The sequence below is a fragment of the Heterocephalus glaber genome, unplaced genomic scaffold (genome assembly GCF_053883595.1).
Source record: "Heterocephalus glaber isolate CG9 unplaced genomic scaffold, H.glaber_assembly_v1.0 deba00000347, whole genome shotgun sequence".
In the NCBI taxonomy this organism is placed as follows: domain Eukaryota; kingdom Metazoa; phylum Chordata; class Mammalia; order Rodentia; family Bathyergidae; genus Heterocephalus; species Heterocephalus glaber.
Genome location: NW_028258143.1, coordinates 18,798,222 through 18,823,826, shown reverse-complemented (window position 1 = coordinate 18,823,826; position 25,605 = coordinate 18,798,222). Strand labels below are relative to the sequence as shown.

At 36.8% G+C, this 25,605-nt stretch overlaps 1 long non-coding RNA gene across 1 annotated transcript in view; it reads left to right on the top strand.

Moving 5' to 3' along the window:
• Positions 1-3,932: 3,932 nt before the first annotated feature.
• Positions 3,933-25,605, top strand: part of LOC147829872 (uncharacterized) — a 129,554-nt gene continuing 107,881 nt past the window's right edge. Inside the window, exon 1 of the long non-coding RNA XR_015446105.1 lies at positions 3,933-5,235. This is a non-coding gene — a long non-coding RNA (uncharacterized LOC147829872). The remainder of the gene's footprint in view (positions 5,236-25,605) is intronic.

Below are 25,605 nucleotides of genomic sequence, written 5' to 3'. Positions count from 1 at the left end.
GTAGGTTCAAGTGAAAACTGGAAACTTGTGTAGAAAAGGGCCTCCTGTCTTCTAGATCCAGATCAAATAGAATAAATGAAAATTTACTTGAAAACGATTTTCATTTGGAAAACAAAATTGAATCCATTCCAATAAAATCAAGTGGTTTTTTGTAATAATAGATATTTGTTATATCTAAATAGGTATTAGCCATTGACTTTTATATTATGATCATATATAAAATCTAGACATCTTCTTAATTAGTTGAATGATGTGTGTTTTTGTTTTATCAATTGAACAAACTGACTGAAAAGATCAGACCATCTGTTTTGCTGTGTAGCTCAAATGACACTGAAATTATAGACCTGGTTTTGTCTCTGCATTCTAGATTAGACACTGATTAAATCCTTCGTTCTCATGAGTTTTTTGTAAGAATTCTAGGAAAAGAATTATGAAGGTAATTCTCTCACTCTTATGCTAGATATTTTATGAATCTGTTAAGTATGTATATTTACTTGCCTTCTTATGTGCCTCTAATCCTAGATCACAGTTCATCAATCTTTCATTAGGAAGGATTCTTCAATTTGTAGAAGCGATACAAAATTTCTTGCACTTTAAATTCACATGTGTTACTCAGAAGTTCCTTTTTGGATTTTGTACTAGATATTCAATAGTGATTTCCAGATGACTATGCTCTGTGCCAGAACACTTTGTTTAAGGAAATAGCTGGATATACATATATACATATATATGTTATAATTTTTCTATCTATACAAGGATTTTAGCTTCACTGAAAAGAGAAGCTCCTAGTTCAAAATAATGACAAAATTTTCACCCCTAGAGTCCTTTCCACGGATGATGCATAATCTTATTCCACCTGCCATTCCACCCTCCTTGTTATTATGACTCGAGCACAGACAGAAAATTACTTTCTTGATTCTGCTGATAGAACGGTGGTATCATGGCATTTCTGAGGAGTCTTTTACCAAGAGAGACAAGAAGAAATAAGCCCAGGGAAAAGTTAAAGGCATCCTGTTTCCAGTGGACAGTCTTCTGCCCTTTAGTGTGCTCATCTACTGGTCTTTTCCTTTCAAGGTTCTCTCCTGGAAGTTCTTTGCCTTGTCTAGTTGTTTATAAGCAGATACCTCTCAACTCCTACAATAAGGAAGCAGCATTTAAATATCATGATTCTGCCTGTTGCTGCCTAACATACTCATGTAGGCCAGAGTGCACCCCTGTTTTAGTACACCTGATATTTTATTTTGAGGTACCTAAAACACACATTTCTTTCTCCCCGCATTACAATCTTCACATTAGTAATGACACCAACACTTAGTGTCTTAGGCCAGAGACCTAGAACTTGATTTCTCCCATTCCTTTACTTCCTACCCCCCACCTCTGGTCCCCAACAGTGAGCATGTGCATGCTTAGGGCACATTCATCACCATGTTCTGGGGATTCTGCTTCAGAATGGGATTGTGACCTTGATGCTCAGCAGGTTCTCTGTTGCCCTCTGTCTTGCATGGCTTTCTGAAATTGTTTCTTAACTGCTATTCACACTCTCACTCTTGTGCCTTTACAACTTCCACACTCCAACTGAGAAGAATAATCTTCTTAAATTAAAAAGTGGGTCATGACATTTTTGTCTTTCAAACTTCTTATTTTGAAATAATTTTAGGCTTACAGAAAAGTGCAAAGATAGTAAAAGAGTTCCAAAAAAGGCTTCATTCAGTTTCCTCTAAGGTTAGTATCTCACACAAATGTGGTAAAATTAACAATATTAAGAAATTAACACTGGTACTGTATTATTAACTAAATTGTGGTCATTTTAGATTTTTCTCCAGGCCCTTCTACAAATGTCATTTTTCTGTTTCAAACTCCCATCCTCAATAGCATTTTTCTGCTTAAAAGCTTGCAAAGATTTCCTATTGCTCTTAGAATAAACCCCAAATTTCTAATCATGGGGTATTTATTTATTTTTTATTAATTATATTGGTACATTGAAGGTATACAATTTAATGACATTCATCACTGGAAATTTGCACCTTTACATAATCCATCTTGGTTCTTGTTTTTCCCCCATTCCCCTGCCCTCACTTCAACCCCTCCACCCCTCCCTATCTACAAAGACTTTGTTTCCATTTTTTTCTTTTTCTCGTATTAATTCCATTCCCTTCTTCCTTTTCCCCTAAAAAGCACCAAATGCTCTCTGCTCAGCCTAGCTTTGCAACCTCATTCTTTTACAATTTGCTCAACTTCCCTAGTCACTTTCAGTTTCTTTGACACCTGGGGCTTTTTCTCAGCTCAAGGCCTTTGCACATCTTGTCCCTCTGCTTGAGGCTCTTGTTTGCATCTTTGAACAAACAACTCTTTCCCTTCTTTGGTCACTTTAAATATCACTTTCACCAACAGCTTTCAAGACATAGGTCTCTTATGCCAGGCTCTTTGCTTATTTCTTACTCAACAATTATTTAGCTCATTTGTCAGCTTCCTTCATCTGGCCCAACAAAATATAAGCACCAGATGGGAAGAGATCATTTATGTTTTAGTTTTCTGTTGCTGCCATAAAAAGTTGCCACAAGTGTTGAGGCTTACAACAGCACAAATTTATCTCATAGTTTTGTATAAAAAATCAGCTGGTTTGGATGATTTTTTTACTCTGAATTATAAAGGTAAAATTAGATCATGGCAGGCTTGTGTTCCTTTCTGGATTCTCTGGGAAATAATATGCTTCCAGATTCATTCAGCTTATTGATAAAAATCAGTTCCATGTTTTGTAGGACCAAGTTTCTGTTTACAGTCTGGCTGCTGGGCAGATTTGTTTTTAATTTCTAACGACACTTATATTCCCTGGATTGTGGCCCCTCTGCAGTAGGCTGAGTCCCTCATATGCTTTAAATCTTTCTTCCTTGCTCAATTGTATTTCTTTGACTTCAGCCAGGAGAGAATTCCTGCTTTTAAGGCCCCATGTGATTAGATAGGGGCCACCTGGATAATTCAGGATACTATTTGTCATAGGCTGCACTGTTCCATCACAGTTTGTAGGTTGAAGTCCCAAGTCCAAATTATAATTATACTCAAAAGATAATGATTTTAAAGAAATTACTAAAGCTAAATAAGGTCATAAGAGTGGGTCCCTGATCTAGTGGGACTGGTGTATTTATAAGAAGAAATATCATGTCCGGGTGTGTGTGTGTGTGTGTGTGTGTACAGAAGAAAAATCATGTGATGGAATAGTGAGAAAGTGTGCAAGCCAGGGAGAAAAGCTTCACAGAAGCTGAGAATCCTGATCTTGTACATCTAGTCTCTACGACCATGAGAAAATAAATTTCTTTTGTTTAACTTCCAAGTCTGTAGTATCTTATTAAGAAAGCTCAAGCACACTAATGCATTATGCTCATTTCAAGGACATTAACCTTAATCACATTTGCCAAGTCTTTTTTGCCATGTAATGTAGCACAGTCACAAGTGTCAGGTCATAAACTTCTTTGGGGGAGCCATTAGTCTTCCACAATATCTGTCTTTTTGACTATTGTATCACTCAGGCCTTGCTCATTAAATGCTACTTAAAGGCATTAAACAATGAGTAATACATGAATTTATGCAATTTACCTTAAAGTTTTTCAAAAAAAGCAGTTGGTTTTATCCTAGACAGGACAAAGGACCTCCCAGTTTCCTTTTTGTGCTGACTTTTGACATTGCATCATCTCCTGGAGAGCTCCTGGGCCTGACTAGGCCTCTTAAATTCTGTTCAGCAGAAAAATTAGACCTACTAGAAAATGATCTCATTTCTTGAGTTTGTAATTCTGAGAGCATGAATTTCACCTAATTCATTTTTACAGCTGCTTTAGCTATTTCTTCTTTTGAGTGGCTACTAGTAATGATAATGTGTGCATTTCTGAAAATCTATAGGCTTTATTTTCTCTAATATAAATTCTCCCTGCTACCTACTGTCTCAGTCTCTGCACTACCAATTATGCGGACTTCATTTTCTGAATATTACATAGAAAAGTCCAACCTGTAGGTTAACTTTGACTTGAGAAAATTGTTCTAGGTATTTTTACCCTAAGATAACTCTTTGCACACTGGTCTTCTTATCTTATTGCAACAGTGGAGGTCAAGTGTGAAGACTGACAGTGTGAAACATGTGAACTGTTGCCTGTGCGGGTCTTCTGATATGCAAGGGTGTACAAAAAGACCTGCAACTTCCAACTCGCCTTGTTTAGTTAACTTTGCACTCACATCCCTGGATGACAGTATGGTGCACTGGAAAGAACAAATGCTCTGTAGTCAGCAAGTTTATGCTAAAATTTTTAGTCTGAAGATTAATGGCTCCATGTTCCTTAAAATGCTTGAGCTTCAGTTTCTTAAAGATAATGCTACTTCACTCATGGTGCTCTCCTAAGGATTAATTCATGTACTTGTTGCTCAGTAAACTCAAAAACAATTCTGAGGGTAGGGATTTCCTAGACATTTTTAAATGCCAAGGATTCCCAAACACACAGACACTCACAGCCTTACATAAAGTTGGGAGCTCAGAGGTTCTTGTTGATTTGGCACGGGGAAATCGAGGGTCATGGGGTCAGTGTAAGAATCAGAAAGATTAGGTAGATAGAATTAGTGAAAGAGAGGGAGGAACATGTACAACTGCTGAGCACAGAGGTCCAAAAGGGACTTAGAACAGATCCACTTGAAGATTTTTAATAATTTTTCCTTTTACTGTGAGGAGAGGGATTTAAAAATTAATTAGTGTTCTGATCCATTCTTGGAATCACTATAGAATCACTATAGGAGAGAAGGGGGTGGGGGAGAGAGATTTCTAATATTCCTTGTGTTTTTCTATACCTGTATACACTCTTAACATTTTCCCCCTTGAAAGTCCCTGCTTTTCCAGTATATCTGGTCTCTGGCTATCTTTTTTTAGGCCGTAGGAGTCCCCTGCCACTACTGTCTCCTCACTAAAAGGTTAACTGTTGAGATGGCATTCCTATCAGCTCACCTCACAAAGGTACAAGGAGCAGTGCCTGGCTGTGGGTGCCCAGAGAAGTCCCTGAGATGATGACACAGCCAGGCCTGGCCTCAGGTTCCTGCAGAGTCTCAGTTGCCCCAGTGGAGAAGACTGTGTGCAGCTGAGAGGGAACACAAGGTAAAGATGTCTGTTTTTCTCCAAACAGGTTTCTGGTAAAGTGGGAAGATATTACACATTTTTGAATAATAAAGCCTACTGAAAGTGAGTCTGATGCTGAGTCAAGGAAGGTGAGTGCATTTGTGCTTTCAGAGAAAATGAGCAAAAACCCTGGCAGCTACAATGCACTTTTTAAAAAATATACCTGTGTCTGAGCTGAAGATCAACACAAAATATCAAAGCTCACTTCTGGCAGATAAGTATTTTTAGAAGAACAGTAGGTTTCTGAAAATACTGGCTGAGGGAAAATATAAAGAATATCATTTGAAGAGCGGGGCGGGGAGGGAGAGAGAGAGAGAGAGAGAGAATGTAGATTCAGTTGTTTTTCCTAGAATAAACCAGCCCAGCCTTGAGAACCATAATAATGCCCACATAAAGAATTCTCAGAAGAGAATAGGGATGCTATATTTGTGTTTATTGTTTTAATCTGAAAATTAACAGATTAAGAATCATAATTTTTGGGTGCAGGATTCAGACTTTGATATCCCTCATCTGATTAGGTGCCATCATAATGAGAGACATTAGTATTTTTGTATCTTTTTTTTTCCTTTATGTGTTCTCTATGGCAAGAATAAAAGAACTTTTAGAAATGTAGCCATTAGGCACTGGGCAGGATGGTTGGAATTTTGTTGACTTGCCACAGGTATGCTTCTCAGGTCTTCAGCTGATGCATGCACATGTGCACTTGTAAAGCAAAAATGGAATGGCATCCAGAGCAATGTAAGTTAATAGAATTATCATAAAACTTATTAAATACATATGTTTTATAAATAAAATCATAGAAAAATGGGAAGGAACAAGATATTCTAACAATACTATGAGAAAATTTGAATAAGGAAACAAGATAAATTAATAGAAATTATAATCATTGAAAATAAAAACTCAGTGGATTGGATTATAAAAAGTAGCAAATTGCAAGAAAGATCTGAAGCCATTGAAAATGCAGTGCAGTGAATGAATCAAAGGACAGGAGAAATGAGAAGAAACTAAGAATATGGAGGATAAAACGAAAATGACAAACATATTTAATTGGATTAAGTGGCTGAAAATTTTCACAATTAATAGAAGATATAAATCATTGCAGTCAGGAAATATTAGAACTCCCCAATTCATTGCACATTTTTTGAGGTAAAACTGCAGAACATCAAAGACAAAAAGGAGCCCTTAAGATTAGTCAGAAGAAAAAAAACCTGAATACCTATTACAGAAGAATAAGATTATAGCAAACTTTTCAAAGCAATAATAGAATGTAAAGGAAAGGGAATAATATCTTCAAGTTATTGAGGAAATCTTATTACCAACCTAGAATCGAATACCCAAATAAACTATTTGAAAATAAGTGGAATATATATATATATTTTTTTCAGATAAAAATGAGAATTTTCCTTCAACAGAACTTTAGGATTGGCACTTTTGCAGGATCTACTGAAGGAGGTTAAAGGAAGGAATGACTAAAGAATAAAGGGAAAGAGATAGTGAAGAAGGAAATTGATAAAATATCAGAAATCTAAATAGGCATTGACTAGACAAAAATAATAGCAGCAGTAGTATGAATAGTAGTAGTAATAGTAATAGTAATAATAAAAATAGTTAATTCAAGGCTTTGAAATTGTAATTCAATAAAATAATGGAGAACTTTTTTAGGTCGCAATGTTCTAATACTACTAAACTGTGTGAAAGAAGGAAGGAAATGCTGATTACATTTTTAACTCTGGAGTGTTAAACATGTGTAGTAGACATTTCCAAAGTGCAGTACTCTCTCTTCCAACTCTTCTTCCAAAACATATTTTTCAGTTCCCGTGCACTTTGGAATTGATTATTTTTGCACAATAAAATGTGAATGAAAGTGACACATATTGATCACTTCAGAGATAAGTCACTGAAAAGCCATTTGCCTGTCAACCTTTCTTTTTCTTTGTCTTGGTGAACGTGAGGTCCTCCTAGCAGGCAGGATTACTGGAAATGGCTACTTGTAGTGATCTCTGGATTAGTGAGAAATGAAGTTTTGGTGGATTATACTACACGATTGTTTATTTTATGTTGATGAATAGAGTGTGTGTTTACCTTTAAGCAAAATCAGTAAATAAATGTAAATATAATAAAGAACTTCAAGAAGACATTGGTAAAATTTTTCAATAAAAATTGAATATTGCAAAGAAATCAGGGTAAAATTGTAAGCTTGAAAATATGGTAAAGTTTTATGTACATATAGAAATGACAACACATCATAATGGATAAATTCTTCTAGGTAAGAAGAGACAAAAGTTGTTCAAACTGGAGCTTAGAAAATCTGTGCTGTTTGTGTGGCATAAATATTTAAGAAAGAAATACTAACAGAAAACAGAAAACAAAGAGGGCATCATGGTTTCCTCCATAAGACATTCATAACTTTCATACCAAATCTAGAAAATGACAGATTTTTAATAACAAGAATTCAATGTATGTCAAGCCCAAATTAGTTATACAAGCGGATGTAAACTCAAGTCAACAATGCAGCAATTCTTTTTCTTTTATCTGTATCTGTATTGGATGCTCTGATTTATCTCCAAGATCCTTCACTGAAAACAAAGATGTAGTACAACCATTTGAGAAAGCAGTTCCTATAGAAGTGGAAAATAGGACTATCATATGACCCAGGAATCTCCTTTTTGGTACATGAGACCCAAAGAAGAGGAAGTTATGACTTTATAAAGATATCTGTAGCATTATTTATAATTGTTGAGATATTAAGACAAACTTAAGTGCTCTTTGATAGGTGAGTGTGTAAATAAAATGGAATATATGCACATTAATATATATAATTACATATATATATAAATAGAATATTACAATGAAGTATTACTCACCCATAAATGCATATCTTGCCATTTGTTACAATGTGACAGACCTGAAGGACATACAAAGTGGGATAAGTCTACACACACACACACACACACACACTGCATGATTTCATTTATATCTGGAATAAAGCAAAGAGATCAAATACACAGAGATAGAGAATGAAAAAAGGATTGGCACAGGTAGAGTTTGCGGGAGGAAAAATGGATAGATGTAAGATAACATAGCAGATATGTAGGATAAACAAGTCCAGAGATCTAATGTACCATATGAGAATATACACTATTATCGTTAATAACAGTATTATATTTAGGATTTTTGCTAAATGAATCATGGCTGCTCTTGTGACAGGAGGTGGAAATTTGGTAATTATGTGAAATGATGAATATTTTTTCCACTAAAGTAACCTTTTCACTATATATGTGTCTTATATTATCATATCATATACATTGAATATACACAGTAAAATTTATTTAATTTTTTATGCAGTAAATTTTATTCAAACAAACACACAAACAAACAAAACATGAGGGCACTATTATTCTGCTGACATATATGTTAGCTTTTGGCCACACAACTGAATCCTCTGGACAAAGACAGGTGCTTCACCTGGGGCTCTACACTGTGCTTGGAGCCCTCTCATATCCAGGGACTGCCCAAGGCTGAGGTGTAAGGGGTCAACCTCTACTTCAACTGAAACAATATAGAAGGGCCAATTCAAGGCCAGCTCTGCCCACATCAGGTGGAAGGTGAATGATGGGCCTGTCATCAGATTGCTATTTGCAGGGCTTTTAACTGTCTTTTTAATATTCTATTGCTTAAGCAAGCTAAGTGCCCCGGACTTAGGTGTTCATACATAATATGTTATACTTTTATGTGTTTCTATAGTGCTTGATATTAAATGGATTTTAAAGTAAATGAATGCCAAGAATTTGCATTTTGCTATCAAAGAGATCTATGTTCAGATCCTGCCTCTCTTTCTTATTTCCTTGGCATATCATGTCTCACTGAGCCTTTGTCTTTTTATCTAAAATACAAGAATCTTATTGTGCCACTTTAAACCACCATCTTAGTGCCTATCTCTTTAAAGATGTCCACATATGTTAATGTTTTTGTTTGTTTTTTTAGTGCTAGGTGTCAGAGTCAGGGCCTCATACATGCTAGGCAAGCACTGAATTACTGAACTACATCCCTATCACACAATATGTATTAATTAAAAATAATGTTTTGCCAAAGAGAATAGTAGAAAGCTGAAGCAGTTTCTAAGCTGGAAGGGAACGCTGATCCTGTACCCTCTCATTCTCCAAGGTCTGGGCTAGAAATGCCCTTTTCTACACAGCTAATATAAGTTAAAAACCTGAATCCTTTTAGATACCATCTAAAGTAATGTTCTATGGAACTAAAAAAAGGGCAACTGAGGCTGTAAAATTTTTTTTCATGTCACTGGCATGGCTTCATTTAACTCAACAGAGATTTCTTTACATTACATACTGAGAATTTCAACCTGACTGAGCATTAAAATAACTTAGGTGCTTTAAAAGATATCCATGCCCTAGCCCCACCTTTAGAGATTCTTCAATACTTGTCCTGTGGTGGATCTCAAACACAGCTCTCTATTTAAATTTGGCAGGTGATTCTGATTTGTAAACAAAATTGAGAGATACTAGGCTAGAATTTCTTGAATTACCATCTACCTATATTAGCTTTCCAGGTCCACTCTCACAACAATTGAATCAAAATATTAGAACCTAAAGGGCGGGATCTTGGAACTGTAGTAGTGTTACATGCTCTTCCACTGACTCTTCAGACTCAAATCCTGAGAATCACTGCCTTAACTGGACTAAAATGTGCAGTTTATTCTAGAAGAAAATATCATAGTCCTTAAGAAGTTTAGATGAGTTTTTCAGGTGAGATCAGCATGAAATCCATGATCATTTTATCCTACTCTTGCCTGTCAAATTGTAGGAGTTCCAAAAGCGCCTTTGAAATTAGCATAGCCAGTACATCTTGGTGCATTGTTTTCATAAATTCTTCAACGTGGCCCTAGTAAAGGGCTCTGTCTCCAACTGACACTTCATTCTCTGATTTTTCTACTTAAGCTAATGTTCAAATTCACACTGAGTCTTTACTGTTAATCACATAAAAACTCTAGCTATTTGCTTAGCTATTCAAGACTCTCTTCTCAGAAATGTGCTATTTCCAAATAACCTTCTGAAAATACACACAATAGCAATTGCCTTAGAAGTCTTTGGAAGTATAACCTCAGCTAACAAGACAAGACTTGCCTTACCCAAAATGACACACTCTAGCAATAATCTTCAATCTAGCAACGGAATTGCTGAAGTACTTGTTACCTAATCTGGCAATAAATGTCAATCTAACAATAGAATTGTTGAAGTACTTTCAATAAATTTTTAAGGTTCATCATAACAAGTCATGTAGGAAAGCAGTCTTAACATTGTCTCTATTTGACAAATGAAGAACATGAACTTTACAGAGATGAATTACTTTAAACACATTAACTCAGAAATACAGGTCTCAGAAATAGCTGAGAACTGAACTCAGTTCACAAGAAAACTAAATGCAAGAGTCTTTTTGCTACAGCATACTGCTCTGTACAATTAAGTAAAGATTAGGTTCTGAGAGTCACTTACACTTTGTGTAAATCCTTAAGGAATTTCAGTTATCCATAAAAATGCAATCTGTGTCAATGCAAGGATAAGAAATTAAAATTTCCAGAGCACATCCAAACCGAAGAGTAATTTTATTTGAAAGTTCAGGTTGCTTATGCACTTAATAAGGGTGTGGCAGTCAATATTACCTGAATATTTTCACTTATCTTCCTTTGGAACTTAGATTTTTAGGTTTTACTTTCCACACCAGTTATGATTTGTATCCAGATCTCTCCCCATAGCCTCATGCTCTCATGGGTGGGGCTTTAGGGAAATGATTGGGTCATAGGGCATGATAGTCATTAGTGGATTAGTTTACTGATGAGTTTATGGCTAAACATGATGGTGGAAGGTGAAGCATGGTCGGAGGAGATGGGTCACTTGAGAAGGTGGTGGCCTGGAAGGGTCTATCTTCCTGCCTCCTTCCTTGATCAGGTTCTCTGCTTCCTGACACCATGACATGAGCAAGCCTCCACTGCCCTTCCCCTCTACTATACCACTCTGCCTTGGAGCTCCTTGACTATAGACTGAAACTTCTACAACCTGTGAGCAAATATAACTCTTTCATCCTTTAAATAGTGAGTGTCAGGTATTTTTGCCCCAGCAACAAGAAACTAAGAGAGAATTTGGTACCAGAGAAGTGGAGTCCTTGCTCTGACAGAAACTGACCATGTAGTTCAGAAGTCCTTAGAACTGGCTTTTGGGAGGAGCTTGGAAAGATTTGGAGATGCTATTTGGAGAAGCAGCCTTAGAATGCTGTAAGCCACCCTTGATGGAAGTTTCTGGCCAGAGACCAGAAAGCCAGAATGCTGACCATCTTGTTACCAGAAAAGACCAGTCTCAAGAAGTTTTAATTGGGAAGAAGGGTCCCTTTGGTGGTTGGACTCCAGGTCATGTGTGTTATGCTCTGGCAGAAAATTTGTCTGCAGTATGCTGAGGTCCAGTAAATTTGCAGGAGTCTGAGATTAAGGGTGGCAGGCTAATCTGAAGGAGGAAATTTCAAGGCAGAGAAACATTCAGAATGTGGCATGGGTACTGTTAGGGGCTTTTAGCCAGCTCTACCTTGAGAATTAAGAGCAAACAGCCCAGCTGAATGATTTAAAAAGTTTTTAATTTGTCTAGAAAGGAAGGTTTGATAGAGTTGAGGCCTGTAAAGAGGGACCAGAGGAGATCTTGGCTGATAAAAAGACTTGCAGTAAAGAGAAGCTAAGACTTTTGAGAATAGAATCCTAGAGCAACATCCTCCAGAATGGTGGCAGGCTGGGGAATGGGAATGGATTCCCCAGGATTCAGTTTATTGTGCTTAGCATCCAGGTGCTCAGAGCCCTCTGAAACTACCACCAAGATACAAAAGTGTTCAGCTACTTCTCCAGCTGGCAGCAGACCTTGGCATCATCCACATGGGGCTGGTTTTAGGTGCATACAAAATGTAAGCTTTGTGGTGTCAAGGAGGCTTCCACTCAGATTTTCAAAGAGGCCTGGAAGGCCAGGCAGTGTGCCCTTGAGAGGGCAGTGTATGAAGCTGTAAGGGTGAAGCTGAAAGTGCAATAGACATCTCAAAATGTTGAAAAAGCCAGGAATGTGGAACATGTGAGGAAAGCCACAAGGAGTGAATGAAGCTGTTCCGAGAGAGAGAGATCATGAAGCTATAACCACTGCCAGTGCCTTGGGTTGGGACTGTTTAATCCCTTTAGAGTATATATCTCAGCACAATGTTCCCTAGGTGCTGGACATAGAACTATAGAATTTAATGTTTGTCTTACTGAACATAGGTCTTGCTTTGGTCTCATTTGTTTCTGTCCCCCTATTTTTTCAGTTAAAACTAACGTATACATCTTCAATGGAGACAAAATCCAGCTAATTTTCACATATCTAAAGGCACATTTATCAGAATTTCTTTACAGGCTCAAGTTGTATCCTTAAACCACAGGAATTAAAGTCACTCAATACATGAACCCATGATTTTCATCTATAGCATTTTTCAACTATTTCTACCTAAAAGCTTTGCTAAATGATATTAAAAAAATTTCCCCTATATAATTATGACTTTATATCTCTGCCATCACACTTAACTCAGTGTACCTACATCATAGTTCAGTTTCTATTTTTCACATTAAATTGTCAACCTGTTAAAGGCTTAGACCTACAAATATTTTTGCATATATTTAGGTTCTTCCACATTAAAAGTACTCAATATATCAGATTTAAGAGTTAAATTAAATTAATATATTTAAGTTAATTTAGCATAAATGAACAAATTAAAACTCTATAACATTATAATATAGAGCTAATTTCTAGCATTATTGCTATTAATAACATACTGACTTTCACAAAAAATATTTTAATATCTAGGCTAGACCTATAATTCTTGCTTAATGTCTCCTACGATATAGACTTGTATTAGGAGAGCACAAGCTCTGAAATTCACTAGCCATGGGGACATGGAGACTCATTCAGCCCTTTTGGGCTTAATTTACTGATCTGTAGAATTAATGGTGTGCTTCTCATCCCGTGTGGAGTTAACTGAGTAGTGGACAACAGGTTTCAGGCATGTGAGAAGCATTCAAATTGTGTTTCTTTCCTAGATGCAGGGATGATCTATTTTTCACAGCATTGATTTTTTTGTTCCATGCAAAACTGAAATTGTATTCTGTTGTTTCAACATACTTTAAGTTGAAAAATTGAAGATTAAAATGCAAAAGATGCTCATGCTTCCTTTTTAGTCTTCATAGCCTTAAAGAGAAGGCAGGGTTAGATGCATAATCCAAGATTATAAACATCTTATGTTGCTCTTGTTGAAATAGCCAATACAATTTTTAAAGTTTTCTATTTGACACTTCAATGAAGACCAATAGAGATTTCTCATATTTATATATATGTTTGCATATAAAGCTGTTATGCAAATGTACATAAAACCATTTATGGAAAATATTACATAAATATCTTTAAAACTTTATCATAATATTATAGTTAGTTAAGAATGATAGTATGCATATACTTCTTCATTTATTTTGTCAATGCATGCCAAAATTCTTGTTTTTGGTAGTATTAAAATGGTTATTATTATTGGCTTTATCAATATATTATTTGGTTACATTTGATAAGTAAAATGACAAAGTCATTAATTTTATTTTATTTTTTTTTTTTTCCATTAAGTTTATTGGTACATTTTAGGTATAAAATGCACTTACATTCATCATTGGGATCTTGTACCATTACATGAGAATCTTGATTCTTATTTTTTTCCCTATTCCCCTGCCCTCCTTTCACCCCCTCCAACCTTCCCTATTTGCAAAGACTTTGTTTCCATTTTTTTCCCTTTTTTCATATTTTTTCTTTTCCCTTTTTCCCTTTCCCCTACCCCTCCCACTTCCCTTGCTCCTATAGACCTTTTCTTCCTATTACACAATATCAATTATACATTCTTTAAATTACAGTATCAAGATCTAAGAGACATTACCACAGATTTTACAGAATTTAAAAGGATATAGAAAGCCTATTACAAAAATCTTTTAAAAATAAATTTGACGTCTAAGAAGTACCTTGGAAGACAAATTAATGAAACTAACTCTGGAGGAAATATAAAATTTGAATAGCACCTATTAAAGAAAGTATATTCCTAGCCTGAAAACCTACCTATATGACAACAGCAGGCTCATATACATTTTAACTGATGAATTATATCAAACAATTGAAGCAGAAAAAAGAAGGAACACTTCTCCCCTCATTTTAGGAACTCAACACTGTGCTAATCCTAAAATTGGATAAAGATAATAGAAGAAAAAAGTATGAACATAGATAGAAATTCGTTTAACAAAACAAACTATTGGAAGTCAGATCTGGCAGTATGTAGAAAGTGGTTTTATTATAGGGATGGCAGTGTTGGTTCAGCATTGGAAGATCCACCCCCAAAAGTCATCATTTTAACAGGGGAAAGGAGAAAGCCATATGATCCTGTCACTAGTTGGAGAAAAAGTGTTGGACTAAATTCTACACCTGTTCATGGTAAAAGCTATCAGGAGACTAGAAGTAGAACAGAACCTTCTCAACAGATTAAAGACATGTACTCCATACTTCCAGTGAGAACACCTTATATGAATGGAGAAGATACAATGCTTTCTCCTTAAGGTGGGGAACAAGGGCAATTATGCTTACTCTTTATCTGTCCATTAAACTTTGAAACCTAGGCCCCACCAAAATAGTCTGGCAATAAAATGACACAATTAGGATAGAATTGGCAAGGTAGAAGCAAAATCTTTATATGTAGATGGAATGATCATCTACAGAGAAAATACTAAAAAATCTCTAGGAGCCTTTAGAACTTATATTTGAATTTAGCAGGATTAGAAAACACAAGATCTATATAAAAATTCAGGTCTGTGTATACTTTCTATAAATGAAGAATTGGATATTGAAATTTAAAAGTTACGTAGGAGTACAAAGGACCTAGCAAAGTTAAAAAAAGAAAAAAAAGACAAAAACAGTGTTGGAAGACATTTAGTACCTAATTTTAAGACTTCTTCTAAAGCTACAGTAATCAAGGCAGTGTTGGTGTAAGGAAAGACATATAGATCATTTGAATAAAACAGAGAATCTAGAAATAGAACCACACATATATGGTCCACTGAGTTTTGAAAGATTATTTAACATTAGCATTTTATAGAATATAAACTCGATTCAAGAGCCAAGGAAGAGATAGTGTCTTCAGCAAACGGCACTAGATCACCTGGTATCTGTATATAAAAAATTAACCTCAACCCTTTATTTCCATACATGAAAATAACTTGAAGGGATCTATGAACCTAAATAAGAAAGCCTAAAAGTATAAAACTTTAAGAAGAAATTATAAGGGAAAATATTTATGAATTCAGGGTAGGCAAGAACTACCTAGGATACAAAAAACATGATGTATAAAAGAAAAAAATTGATAAATGAGATTCCATCAAAATTTAGAACTTTAAGTGACATCATTAAAATGAAAAGTAGTCCTTAAACAGACCATATTTACAATGCATATAACCTATGACCAGAATATATAAAGAACTCTTACAGCTCATTAATAGACAACCCAATTAAAAAGTAGACATAAGAAGATGATAAATAGCCAGTATAGCACAAGGAATGGTGTGCAACTCTAGAATCAGAAAAATACTAATCAGTACAATAACAAGATTGAATTATACACTCATTAGGGAGATGAAGTTTTAAAAGCCTTGTGATGACTTTTTCTTTTTGTTGGATTCTCCCCCTTTGCGTTTAATTTGTCACGCCCAATGGATTCATTCTGCTGAGTTTCCTGGGGTTGTGATCCTCATTGTCTTTTCCTAGGGTACTGTCTAAAATTTTTTGGAGTGCCGGTTTTGTATTCATGAAGTTCCTGAGGTGCTCTTTATCATGAAAGTATCTTATTTCTCCATCAATTTTGAAAGATAGTTTTGCAGGGTACATCAATCTGGGTTGGAGGCTGATTTCCTTTAGGGCTTGAAATACGTCATTACAAGCTCTTCTTTGCCTTGAGGGTTTGCATTGAGAAGTCTGCTGTGATTCTGATGGGCTTTCCTTTGTATGTGATTTGTTTCTTTTCTCTCACTGCTTGTAGAACTTTGTTCTTCTGTTGGATTTCTGGAATCCTAACTATTATATGCCTATGTGTAGATTTTTTTTTGATTAAGGCTATTTGGAGTCCTATATGCCTCACTTATCTGTATGTCAAGTTCTTTTCCCCTCCTTGGGAAGTTTTCTACCATCACTTCTCTGAACAGTTTTTTTTTAATGTCATCTGCACTCTCTCCTCTTTCTTCATTGACTCCAATCAGTCTTATGTTGTTCTTCTTTGCAAAGTCTAGCAGCTGCTGGATTGATTTCTCGTGTTCCCTTACAATTTTAAAGTGATTTTTCTTTTCCTCCTCACTAATTGCAATCTTATCTTCTATATCTAAAATTTTATCCTCACATTGGTTCATTCTGCTGTGCAGACTTTTGTTGGAGTTTTTAATCTCCTGGAAATGTGTTTGTATTTGTTTTATGGATTCCATTTGTTTCCTATGTTGGAAATCCATCACATTCCTCAGATCCTCTATTTTTTTTTTATCTATGTCCTCTCTAGATTTATTAATCATGTCTTGTACCATGAGCAAAATCTTTGCTGTTATCTGAGTAATTATTTCTGATTTCATTTTTCCCAGATCCTCTTTTGTTGCCAGTTCAGAGAGTCCAGGTGATTGAGTATCAGGTTGTTCCATCTCGTTTCCCTTTGGGGTTGTTGTAGGTGATCCGCAAAGTCTGTTTTTGGAGGCTTGTTTATGTGTCTTCTCATTTCACGCAGCGGACACGGTGATGCTTCTGGCGCCCACGTGGCTCACCTTCTCTGCCCTAGGAGCCTGGGATGGTGGCAGGGAACTTCCTTCCGGGTGCTGGGACCAGCTCACCTTCTCTGTCCTAGGAGCTTAGGATGGTGGCAGGGGAGCTTCCTTCTGGGGTGCTGGGACCACCTCAGCTTCCCTGCCCTAGGAGCGTGGGATGGTGGTGGGGGAGCTACCTTCCAGGTGCTGGGACCAGCTCAGCTTCTCTGCCCTAGGAGCCTGGAATGGCAGTGGGGGAGCTTCCTTCCAGGTGCTGGGACTGGCTCAGCTTCTCTGCCCTAGAAGCTTGGGATGGCAGTGGGGGAGCTTCTTTCCGGGTGCTGGGACTGGCTCAGCTTCTCTGCCCTAGGAGCCTGGGATGGCAGACAAAGTCATTAATTTTACATGATTCTTCAAAAACAATATCAAATAAATCATGACTATTAAATAAGTTCTCCTACATCCAGTACTGTTATAAGGTCATGTCAATTTGCAGTATTGGGGATCGAACTAGGGGCCTTGTGCTTGTGAGGCAGGCATGGCCCGACTGAGCTAAATAACCAGCCCCAAGAAAAATGTACTTTTAAGAGGAAGAAAATTGTTTACCATGGTTAGTCTGACTAGTTGTTTAAATCAACTTGATTTTAATCAAAATCACCTGCCACATACACTTCAGTCTATGAATGAAACATTGTACACTATACAGAATGATGTCGGTTAAAATTACAGTACTTGTGTTTATTGCCTCAAACTTCTCTGAAGCCTTGCCAACCTCTATTTGCTCATTACTTGGTGCAATATGGTGGGGCAATATGGTTTTACTTCTTCAGGGTCATCTGATAGTGTGGCTCAGTCCACTATAACTCATGTTTCCTTCTTTTGTTTTCTATTTTCGTGATTCTGGCAGTTGAATCCAGGGCCTTTGCACTGAGCTAAATTCCAGTCCTCTTTTATTTTTTATTTTGAATCAAGGTGTTGACAAGTTGCTAAATTGCCCAGGCTAGTCTCTAACTTGTGATCCTCCTGTCTAGTCTCCTAAAGTGCTGGAATTACAGGCATGCACAACCACATCTAGCTCTCATTGTTCTAAATGAAGTCAATTCACATTTTTATATTCTATCCCTTTATTTTTATCCTTTTATTGAACAGAACTCTATTGTTACACAGTACTCTAGCATTAAGTATAAAAAATGCCCAAGCACTGCAACAGTTGACCACATTCTTGTTAACTCAAGGTCAACACTGATGAATTCTCACTTTTGGACTCCACAGAATTATAATGCAAAAGCTAGAGATGTAGGAATTATTTATGTATGTGCGAGTCTGCCTGCAAATAACCTCAAATTTGCAGGTGCTCCCAAATTGCTCAGAGTTTGTATTTCTTTAACCAGATTCATAGTTCTTTATCGTAATCTTAGCAACTCTAGCTATGTGTTGTTAGTTTATCTACATTTGAGCCATAGTTAAAAATCAGTACATTTGCTATGCTGAAAGATATTGGAGAACAAAGTAACAAAGTGTTGGAATTTTTTTTTCAAAAATTCCAACTCATTTTTATTTACAAGGCTGTTGAAGAAGAAGAACTGTGATGTTATTACATTTTCTCAGGAAAGTTTATCTAGTTTTTGTTATTCTTACAGGGGGGTGACTAGATTTTATCTTTGCAAGATATCATGATAAAGTACAAATAGTATACAATTTAGTGTAACAACCATTTTTTACAATTGAGGGACATTAAGTATATTCACACTGTCTTGCAACCATCACCACTGTCCATTTCCAGAACATGGTGTTCATTATCCCAAACTAAAACTGCATACCCATTGAACATATTTCCTCATTTCTCTTTTCACTAAGCCACTAATAAACACATTCTACCTTTTGTACCTATGAATTTGACTATTCTAGCTCCTTATGTACTGGTAGGTGAGGAAAAAATGGTCATTTCACTTTGTATAATACTTTCAAGGTTCATTCACATTGTAGCATGTATCAGAATTTCATTTATTTTAAAAACTAAACAATATTGCATTGTATGTATATGTCACCTTTTGTTTACACATTCCTCTGTTGAAAGGCATTGGTTGTTTTCAAATTTTTGACTGTTGGAAATAACGCTGGTCTAAACATTAGTGGCTTTGCCCCTGCTTTCAGTTATTTAGGGTACATACCCAAGAGTAAAATTGTTGTATCATATGATGATGATTCTCTGTTTAATATTTTTGAGGAATCACCATATGTTTTTATCACAGCTTTTGGATCCTTTTACATTCCCATTAACAGTGTACAAGGATTCTAATTTCTCTACATCCTTGCCAGCACTCATTATTGTCTATGTTCTTTAATAATAGCCATTCTAATCTGTGTGTCTATTTTCTGTTGCTATAACAAAATACCAGAGGTTGAGTACTTTCTAAAGAATAGACATTTGTCTAGCTCACTGTTTTAGAGGTCCAAGGGTGTAGCATGGGCTTCTGCTTTGCTCTGGTGAGGGACTCCTGGTTTTGTCACATCATGACTGACAGCATAAGGGTAGGAACATATCTGGGAGGAGATCACATGGCAAGACAGGAATCCAGACTGTGAGGAGGGGATAGTCTTAATCTTTTCAAACAATGTGCTCTTATGAAAACTAATGCCCCCAGACCAGCATTCAGCCATTCTGGGGAAAGCACCCAAAGGCCAACTTACCTTCCACTAGGTCCCACCTCTTAAAGGTTCCACCACTTCTTAATGATGCCACATTGCAGATCAAGTTTTCAACACTGAAACTTCAGGGTATGCACTCAAACCATATGCAAACTCTAGCAAGTGTGAAGTGGTAGTTTAGGATGACTTGTGAGTAATAGAGTTGTAAATTAATGGATTGGGCTAAGATTTAAGAAGATATGCATCATTTGAACTATGTTTTATTGAGTTCACTAGTCTCCCAGATACAAAATTAAACTAAGATCTATTCGTTAACTGAATAAATAGTGTGCTTTTCACTCTGTACTGACACCAGAATAGGCATAAAAGTATTTCGGTTATATAGTCCGGTGCTCATGACAAATTTCCAGTGTATTTGAGAAAGTAAACCAAATGGCTTATGAGCTTTTAAACAATTGCTTGCAGCAATAAGAGAAATTGGTCTGTTAATAAGTACAGGCAGTAATATTATTTTACATTTAATTCTTCATTTCAGAGCTCTCAAGCTACTTTTATTTGTACTATTATATTTTATGGAGTCTTTGTCCTCATGTATAAAATTATAGTTATCTCTGAGAGATTAGTATATAAAATTAAAAAGTATATTAGCTACTCTTTAATGGCTTTACCTGACCTGTAAAAGCCTTCTGAGCTCCAGCATATTTGACCATTGGTATTTTGTATGGAGACACTTGCCGGTTCTGAAGACTCTTCAGAGCTCATATTCTCAATGCTCTACTCCCTGATTTTTCTTTCTCTCTTTTTCTTTCTTTCTTTCTTTCTTTCTTTCTTTCTTTCATGAAAACAGGAATATTATTGAGAAGAAATTTAGCCTGCCTTATGGCATAGTGTCACCAAGTAGCCATCAAGCTCCTCCTCTGTGGCTGCATATCATTTCATCATTTTTCTCTGGAGCCATTGCTGGGAAGTTGCTGTTTTGCATCTCAAGCTACCAATTGCCAGCTCTGGATTGATGTAACTATCTCACATTACAGATGGAGAAACTGAGTCTCAGAAAAATGATCTTGTCATGAATGCTACTGTGAGGAGCCTCCTCTTAAAAGAGCAGAGATGCAAGGACTCAGGAGTTCATACATTGGCCATAATTCAGGTGTCTGAATCTATTTATCACTGAAAGTTTCAGAAGGACATAGAAATTACCTTAATTCTTGACACAATGATTATAAACAAGAGAAAAATATCAGTACCACTTTTTCCCCTCTGTAATCCCAATGTGTTCACTAGAAAATTAAAAGTTGGAACAAAAATTCTTTAAATTTACCACTTACATTGTTTCTGACTTAATATTTGTTCAGAATAAAAGTTTATCATGAGATTTTCCTACTGAAATTGTTTTCAAGATTCATTTTTCTCCCATGTATTTTTTAATTAAAGGCAACAAATTAAGAGGATAGATATACTGGGGAGTTTAAAGTATGAGTAACATCTTTCATAACTTAAAAATATTACAGTCTTGTCATGTCTTCCAAATTCCAAATATTTATCTTCATGGCAATCTTTCTTTTCCTAGCAATTCAGGGCCGAGCTTTAATTGGGCAGGAATCCAAACCCTCCCAATGTGACTTTGATCCCTGAATGACTTACTGCCTTAAAAAGGCTCATGTTTTATTAGAGTATATGATTAAAACATGAAGGCGAGTGGTGAAATCCTGGGCAGGGAGAACATCTGAATATATGGTCCACTCTCAAGAGAGGATTGATTTGAGGTCTATTAAAGTGAAATTATGCTGGACCATAAAGGAGGGCAGATGTGGGACAAGCCGTGTCAGAGAGCATTTCCATATGCTGTACAACACTCTCCAAATGTAGGCAGACTTGTGGGCACCAGACCATCACCTGGAGAGGTGGTCCCTGCCCTGCTTCTAATAAACAACCAACATTTTATCTCTACCATAAAACCTTCTCTGGCCTCCCAGATGTGCATTGTGTGTGTGTGTGTGTGTGTGTGTGTCCTCCCACTGTGTCTGCATCTTTGCTGTAACATTTATTATGCTTCAATATAAACATTGACTTTCTTGTTTTCATTTGGGCGATAATGAGTTCCTTAAGCACAGGAAATGATTGCCATGGGTTTTCATATCTCCAAGGCCCAACATAAAAAATATTTGTTGCATGGATGAGGGTAAAGTTTTACCAGAAATTGTTGAAGTTTTTCATGTTGTCAGTCTTCTGCCTGTGCATTTCCCTGTTGAGGTGCCTCATCCTCACTTTTGTGAATACTTATGTGTGACTTGACTATGCTGTAAATACTTTCAGACAAGATCTGCAAGGTGTTCATCTGGAGCTTGTTTGTAGTGGAGCATCCTGTGATTGCTGAAATTCACAGTGCCCTGACCCCACTGTGCTCTTCAGAGTCATTTCGTATCACTTTCCACCTCTACCCTGTGTCTGGTGGCACTAAACTTTTCCCAAGTTGCTCTTTTGCCTCAGTATATTTGCATATGTGATTCCCTTTTGAACTCTGAATACTCCTCTTTTCTTCTTACCTAACTTCTAATTTTCCTTTAGGTTCAGCTTAATAGTCACATTTTATGCTTTTATATTGTCTTGGTTCCTTCCCTTCCCTTCTTTCCTCTTTTCTTCCTTCCTCCATCCCCCCTCCCCTCTTCCTCCCTGCCTCCCTCCTTCTCTCTCTCCTTCCTTTCCTTTGTTCCTCCCTATTTTCCTTCCTGATGGAGGAATGCAGAGGCAAGGCAGGGCTGGCAAGGCTAAATGGTAACAAAATTCTTACCTTCATTTCTTCATTCCTCCTCCTCCCCCTCTCCTTTTTCTCCTCGCCCCCCTCCTCCTTCTTCTCCTTCCTTTCCTTTCTTGTTAGCTATTCTCTATTTGGGGCCTTCCTATTTCTAAAACTAGCACTAGGACAGGCTTAAGCAATTTATTTTGACTTTACACTTGACTTGAAAATAGGACACCTGAATTCTAGTTCCAAAAAGTGTTCTGTCTGATCTTCTACATGTCTCATGTCTTTTTTACATCTCTAAAATGAAAAGCAGTGCCTGGATCATTTGGGACCTTAACTGGTCAGGATAAAGATGGTGCATGATCCCTTTCCTCTCTTATGTACATCACTGCACTACAGCAAGTGCAATTTTGTTACCATCCAGCCCTTCCAGCCTTGCTTCCACTCTGTATTGCCCCATCAGGAAAGCCGTTCTGATAGATATTTTATCAACAAATGTTCATTTTCTTTGCCAACACAATTTGAAATTTGTTCCTTCAAAAAAACCTGTACAAACACATTCCCAATAGACAATAGTCTTTTCTTTGTATAGTTCATTTGATAAAATCTATAACTTGGTAGCATACCTAAGTTCCTAAACCCATGAAAATTTTATAAATAAAAGTTGAGGACCTGGACAGAGAATAGAGAAGCAATCCAGGATGATAAAAAGCAAGCCTGTCTCAGAGAAGTGAACCTAGAAAGGATATGAATACTTTGAATTTATTTCTTCAAATATTATCTTAGAAGGAATATTAGGATCAAGAAAGTAAATAACAAGGATATTGAATTTTTTAAAATAAGTGAGGGTAGAGAGAGCTCTCTGACCTAAAGGGCCCATGTCAAGGCTTTTGAATCACTAGTGAGAAAACTTGTGATACAGAAGCTGCCAAAGTAGGGTTAGATGATTTTTAGGTCAAAATTCTGCATCCTGTGATTCATTAATAATAAATGATTATTGAGAGACTATCTTTGAATTAAAAAAATAAGATTTAATGATTTGTGATATTCCTTTTAAACCACAAAACCTCTTTTGGACTCTCTGATACTTTACCAGGCTCCCAAACCATCAATGTGTTGTTAAGATAAATCAATTTTAGATGAAAGAGAAGTAAAATAATGACCTCTCAGAAAATATGCCCTGAGAGCCACTCTTTTTTTCCTCCAGGTCTATGTAGAAAAGAAACTTCAGCTCCAATTCTGCTGTCACCTGATTCCATAAATGCTCTGTCCTTGGGAACAGAAAAAGGGAGCTGCACTATGATCCTTTCTCCATGTTTTTCTAGCTTTCATCTTCACACAGGTGTGTTTCTGAAGGGAGGCAATTATGTGCCATCAAGTGCTGCTGGAATATCAAAATGTGGTTTTCCTCAACAGTCCTTTTCCCTCTGCAATGGTACAACTCACAGAATTGTTTTTTGAGGTATGGCTTCCCTATGAACTTTTCTCTTCACTCATCATTTTCTTACAAACTCTGAACAGAGCAATACATTTTCAACCAGCTTCCCACAGATTTCTGCTGTTATCTGTCACTTCATAATCCACATGAAAATGTTTGCCTCCAACAACTTCTTAAGATAAATATGCTGACTAAGCTATTCTTGTCCCCAAAACTGTTAATAATTTCTCATGGTACCTTTTTTCCCTCTAAAGTAAATGGCAGGATGCAACCAGTGAAAGCCTGATTCTGTCCATAAGGAGGAAGCTGCTCTTCCTTTGGAAGGTTTTATTATCCTTTGGCATGAAAACAGATCTTAGTTTATTGGCCTAAGATGATTTGCAGCAAAAATTGTGTCAGCGTAACTGCAGAGGTAATTAAGCTCATGTTGGGGGTGTCTGTCCTGCTGTCAGGGAAGGCAGACAAGCACAAGGTGCTGTGCAACTTAGGAAATGTTGACATCAAGTCCTGGGGAAGCGGATCGCAGACCCACTAGATTGCAGGCGTCTTTTTTCATCTAGGGAATCATTTCCACCTGTTCTGAGTTGGCTCTTATTTAGAAGTACATTGAATTCAGACAAGAAAGCACAGCTGCAAAAATACTGTGTTCAATGCCAGTGGAAACCAGAGGAAGTGTAACAGTTCACATTTTCCAGCACTTCCAGGCAAAAGGCTTACAGGATAGTGAAAAGAGCTTGGGCGGGGGGCGGGGGGGGGGGTGTCAGGCTGCTTGGTTTGAATTTCTGCCTCTGCCTTTTGCCAGTTGGTTACTTTAGGCAATGTTCTTAATCTAAACCTCACTTTATTTTTCTTCTTCCATTACCTTGTAGCATCCACTGGTTTTGCCAAGTTTGTATACCAGCTCAGAATTGACTTTCCTCATATATCCCTGGTGTTGATACATTTAAGAAATTAATGCTAATTAATGCTAATTAATTCTAATCTTGATTCAAACTCCAGCATCTTCAATGACCAGGCAGATAGAAGTAGGCCAATGTATAATGTTAAGAACTGGTGAGGACTATGGCTAACAGAAAACACATAACCTAACTAAATGGGATTACTGGGTACCCTGCTCTCACTTTTTGTTACATGAGAAAGCAAGTACAGTTGGTGAAGTTTAAAGTTTGAACTTGAGTTTATATATAACATTTCCTTATTTTGAAAGCATTATACGTCCCAAGCAAAACACATCTGCACACTCCTGTGCTGCCAGGTTTTGAGCTCTGACTTTGAGAATTCGTGTCTAAAAATATTACATGGGAGTGTAGAGTCAAGCTCAGATACAACCTTGTCCAAATCTTTGATGTGGCTTCTGTGTTTTAACATAATATAGAGTGTGATGGTTAATAATCTTGACTGTCAACTTGACTGGCTGCAGAGCTGCCTGGGAGATTAGTAGAGCACACTTCCAGATGAGTCTGGAACGGTCATGCAGGCATGGTCTTGGGGACTTCTCGCTCCTTCCTCTGCTGCTCTTTTATGCTTGTGCTGTTTCCTGATGGCCATGAGGAGAGCAGTGGCTCTATACCATGCCCTTTCACATGTTTGTGCCTTGGAGCCAGGCAACTGTGGACTGAAACTTCTGAAATTATGAGCCAAAATAAACTTTTTCTCCTGAAAGTTGTGAATGTCAGATATTTTGTCACAGCAACAAAAGGCTGAACAATACAAATAGAAAGATTGCTTATTCATGGTCCCCTGGCTGGTCACTGGCAGAC